Source organism: Chenopodium album, chromosome 6 (assembly GCF_948465745.1).
Source record: "Chenopodium album chromosome 6, dcCheAlbu1.1, whole genome shotgun sequence".
Lineage (NCBI taxonomy): Eukaryota > Viridiplantae > Streptophyta > Magnoliopsida > Caryophyllales > Amaranthaceae > Chenopodium > Chenopodium album.
In genome coordinates, this window is record NC_137839.1 from 27,025,058 (window position 1) to 27,030,515 (window position 5,458).

The 5,458-nt window shown below is 40.8% G+C and overlaps 1 non-coding gene across 1 annotated transcript; it reads right to left on the reverse strand.

Moving 5' to 3' along the window:
- Positions 1-4,825: 4,825 nt before the first annotated feature.
- On the reverse strand, positions 4,826-4,932 carry LOC145637409 (small nucleolar RNA R71). The gene has a single exon (XR_014114198.1). It is a non-coding gene; the product is annotated as a small nucleolar RNA R71 (small nucleolar RNA).
- Between the last annotated feature and the right edge of the window lie 526 nt (positions 4,933-5,458).

A 5,458-nucleotide genomic window follows, 5' to 3' on the forward strand; every position in this document is an offset into this window, starting at 1 on the left:
ACAGTGGCTGGAAAGGAAAGAAGAACGCCAATCCTTCTTCTTCCGAAACCACCCACTCAAACAACGTTAGCACTTTTAACTTAGGTGAAGTCCTTACTATGAACAATCAAGGACAAAAGAAACCATTTAGGAGAAACTTTACTCCTATTGGCATGAGTTATGACATCGCATTTCGATTAAATGCAAAAGGTCTTATAACTCCTATTGGACCATTTGGGGACCCACCAGTCGAAAAGAGGTCGGCTAATTGGAACCCCAATGCACACTGTAAGTATCACCAAGGAAGGGGTCATCTAACCGAATATTGTTGGAAGCTTAAGGAAGCTATCCAAGACTTAATCGATAACAACAAGCTACCACTGCTCCCTACCAGTAAGAAGCCAAGCATTGATAATTCGCCTCTCGCTCATGCATTGGCTATCTCTGATGAGGAACACGAGGTTGACCTCTCGTCTCTCATTAAACCTGTAAAAGAAATCTATGCCATTGAAGAAGACGAGAAGATATTCTTAAACGCCATGGATAGCCATCCAGAACCGGCAAGTAAAGAAGACATACAATTGCTCACACTGTCTATGATGGAAGGGTCGCGTTTGCTACGTGAAACACTTAAAGCTATAAAGGAACTTCAAAAGAAATATGACGAGGTTCCACTCTCGAAAGATGAACCCAAGAGAGAATTCACACCCATGAGAACGACTTATGAGGCAAAGCGTTTTCCTTTACAAGTCACTGAAAAACCCAAGAAGAGTAATATAATTTACACTCCAATTGGAATCCCATATGCACAAATGTTCAAAATGCTCTCCGAGAGTGGCGAAATCAAACCTCTCGAACTGAGACCATTCGAATCACTGAAGAGGACAGATAGATATTACTGTCAGTATCATCAATCAGGGGGTCACACCATCGAAACTGTTTTAAATTCAAGGATTTAGTTCAGAAAATGTTTGATGAAAAGAAACTAGTCCAAGTTCCACAAGAGGACGATGCAACCATTAATGGAGTTTGGGACAGTGATGAAGAAGAATTTTATTTAAAAGACATAGTAGGATCTCCACCTTCTTTGTCGTACGCCATGGATGACTTTTGGGCTGAAGAAGACTCATCGATAAATGTCCTCACAAGATCCGGAGGAATGCAACCTCCCGTTTCAACACAACCTATGCCAACCACACAACAAATTCCCATACCTATCATTGAAGATAATGATATCGTTAAGCAGTTTAAGAAGAAAAAAGTTGAGATGAATGTATGGAAACTTTTGGCAACATCTCGAGAGCATAGGTTGGCTGCAATGAATGCCTTGGACAAAATAGGGATATATTCTAACACTACTCCTGAGGGGTTGGCCAACTTCCTCACAAGTGATCTTCCTAGTCCAATTAATTTGATCACCTTTTCTGACAAGGATTTACCTCCAGAAGGTGACAAACATTACAAGGCATTAAACCTCACAGTGGTTTGCAAGAGAATGAATGTCCCTATGACTCTTGTAGACAATGGATCGGCCATCAACGTCTGTCCACTTAGAACTGTGAGGATGCTAGGCATAAGGGATAAAGATTTAACTCCGTCTACACAAGGAATAAGGGCCTACGACAACACTCGTCGTCAAGCTCTTGGTAAAATTACCCTAAACGTAACGGTGGGAGCAATAGAATATGCTACTACTTTCCAAGTTGGAGACATTAAAGCTTCGTTCAATTTGCTGTTGGGGCGCCCTTGGCTTCATGACCTAAAGGTCGTCCCCTCATCTCTCCACCAACAAGTAAAAGCCATAGTTGGGGGAATTTCTATCACCATCGACGCTTCACCTATGAGGATCAAGTCTATAGAAAATCCAATAATTAATGTGGAGCATGACGAGGATGATGGAGACTTATGGGGCTTTAACGAAGAAGTATCCTTAATCCAGGAGTATGAAAGGACCCCTCTTTGCCATGACCCCCATTCCAACATGATTGTAAATGCTATTATGAAGAAACAAGGACATTTTCCTGGGATGACCCTAGGAAAGAAGACAGGGATAGCAAAATCGCTGGAGTCACCTGGCCTCCCTAAGTTAGACACTTTCGGACTTGGTTTTGAACCGACTCGGAAAGATCTCAAGCGAGCCCAGGAAAAGTCAAAGGCACGTAGAGACGCTCGCACTCAAAAGAAAGCAATCCCAATGGATCAGTATCCTCTTACACTTATTGGTAAATTTATAAAAGAAGGAGAGGACTATCCATGCCATGAATTTCCCGAGCCATTTGTTGTAAACGGCATAAGGCAACCGGGATTTGAGATTTTCTTGGATTGTTATTTCACAGATGAAATCCCAACTCCTGTCCATAAGGAGAAAGCACCCCCATGCTTTGACTTTAACGTCATGGGATTACTATTTGGGCGAGAAAAGAATGAGCCAACTTACAGAGAAGATAACTCCTCGCTCATTCAGACAGTCCTACAAAGCGAAAGCTTCGATCCCTCGAAACTAATCACTCCAGCTGAAGGATCACTACAAGGGTGGCGCAAGACTATCAAGGTGACTACTCTAAGTAGAAGGAAAATATCCATCACGATAGGGCAAGGACCAATGTTTGAAGAGTCGTCTGAGTCTGAGTTTGAGTCGGAGTCTCTCCCTATAGAGTCATCTAGGTCTTTAGTAGTAGCACCTTCCCCTCCTATTTCTTCTCCTAGAATAGTTAGTGATCAAGTTGATATGTCCATTTTACATAGTATTTTACCCCCGTCCCTTGGTCATAGTTAGTAGTGTTTTTGGCTCTTTAGAGCCATTTTTATTACTAATTGGTGTTTTCTAGTGTTTTCGTAGATTTGGTTGACTTTTGCAGGGATTTATGCTTTTGGAGTATTTTCCTGAGTTATTTTGGAGCAATCACGAGCATTGGAGAAACACGACCATCTTTGAAGCCCAAGGCCGGTTAGAGTCATCGAGCCGGTGATTAAGGACTTGGTAATTGGGATCCCGAGGTATTTGGACCGAGTATTCAAGACCCGAAGAGGAAATCCGGATTAAGCCGAGAAATCAAGCCCAATTGAAGTCCGAGCCTCAAAGTGGAGCAAGGGTCCGATCGGCCAAGAGGTTGCACGATCGGGCGCGGCGTGGCATTGGTGCTGTGCGTGCTTATAGCGCGCCCGATCGTGCGAGCGTCTAGCACGATTGGGCGATGCTGCGGAGAAGGAACGCGAAGAAAAAGGCGGGCTCGATCGGGCGGCCCTTCGCCCGATCGGGCGCGTGTTTTTATATAGCCTGATTAGTTTAGTTTTAATTTTTGTTGGAGGAAACGTTTATATACGAGTTTTGTACGGAATTTTGAGGATTTTTCTTTTCTTAGACTTTCTCTCTCTACTTAGGATTTTTCTCTCTCTTAACCCTTCTCTCAACTCTTTTTCTTTATTATTTCCATTAATACAGATTAGTTTGGTAACTATTTCTCTTCTCTTAATCTTAGTTTTTTATTTTACTTCTTTCATCATGACTTGTTTTATTGCTTTGATTAGTTTAACTTCTATTATGTGTGAGTAGTTTTCATTCTAGGGTTTGTGGGGATCCATAAATAATATGAAGGGGTAATTTATTGTTGTTGATTATCAATGCTAGATTAATTTCCTATTGATTGATTTAATGCTCTGTGACTAGATTAGGCCTGATCTTTTATGCATGAGTTTGATAATATTGATTCGAGATTCGACAGATGAGAATTCATGTTTAGGTCTAGTTTCAATAGGCAGGTTAATTTATAAATGGTTAGGTCGAGATTCGAAAGATGAGATTTAATACCGGTAAATTAATTGTGTGATTATAATACGTAGCGAAAGCCCTTTATAATCTGATTAATATATGCATTGATGAACGATTATTATATTCTACCCTGGAATATTATTTATTGGTGAACCTATGCCCTAGATCCTTTTATATATTGTTTCCTCTCTATTTTCAATCTCCGTAGTTTAGTTTATTATTCAAAGTTATATATTGGTTACTTCATAATCTAGATTATATTAGTTAATTAGGAATAGAAAGACCCGTTTCTCTGTGGATTCGACCCTACTTCCCTATCTAAATTAGTTAGAGGATTTAGGAATTACTTTTGATTTGGGGATACGACTTTACTTTGTCAAAATTTGGCGCCGTTGCCGGGGAAACGGTTTATTTTTATTTCTGATTGTTTTTGTAATCTAGATTATTTTCCTTTTGTCTCAGAGAGCGTTAGTTCTCTGAGGCAAATTTCATATTTGCTTCTAGTTTTTTTTGTTTATGCCCAGGTGTTCCAGATCATGGTACATCCCATTCGATCCTGAGATCGAACGTTCCTTCCATAGACAGAAAAATTTCTACAAGCAAATCCTGGCGGATTCTGGTGATAATAATAATAATCACCGCGATCCTCCGACTGGTTCTAGCGATTCAGAGACATCATCAGACGCAGAATCAGAGATGGCGGTCCCAAAGAAGCTTAGTGATTACTCACAACCCAAGCTTACAGATTTTCCACATCTCACCCCCACCCCGGCTTTTGATGGGGTTCAATTCGAAATTAAGCCTCAATTTATAACGATGATAGAGAGGAAGCAATTTAGTGGAGCCAAGGGTGAAGACCCAAATCTTCACATTGCCGACTATTGTCAATATTGCAATACCATCAGGCAAGCCGGGGTCACTCAAGACCAAATCAGGGAGATTCTCTTTCCCTTCTCTTTAACTGGAAAAGCTAAATTGTGGTTTAATGGCTTAAATAGAACTGCACTTGGTATAACTGACTGGGAAACTCTTGTTTTGAATTTCTATAACAAGTATTATCCTGCAGAGAGGACAGTCGTACTACGGAGTGCGATTCAGAACTTTGCCCAAGAAGCCGATGAATCTTTATATGAGGCTTGGGAGAGGTTCAAGGATTTACAAAGAGATTGCCCTCACCATAATTTAGCGCAATGGCAGTTAATCCAAGCCTTTTATAATGGCCTTGGAAATTCTTCTCGAATAATTTTAGATTCTACAGCTAGTGGGAGATTTATGAATCTTGATGTTGAAGATGCAGGTCAGGTTATTGAAGACATGGCGACACACAATTCCCAATATGGGAATCCTAGAGGATTTGCTAACAAGGGGAAGCATAGTGTCGACTCTGTATCCTTTTTGCAAGCTTAACTGACCTCTATTTGCCAAAAATTAGATAATCTGAGCACTGCTAATGTAGCCAATGTTTCTGCAATTAATAATAATTCTAATGAGGCTTTCTGTGAAAATTGTGGTATTGTAGGTCATTGGGAGCAGGATTGCAGGAGTTTCGTGGAGCAAGTTAATGCCTTTCAAGCCTATAGGCAGAATAACCCCTACTCCAACACCTACAATCCTGAGTATCGGAATCATTCGTACCTTTCCTACCGGAGTACTAATGTTCAGAATCCACCACCACAAGAACCACAAGCGCCACAACAACAGCAGCAGAAA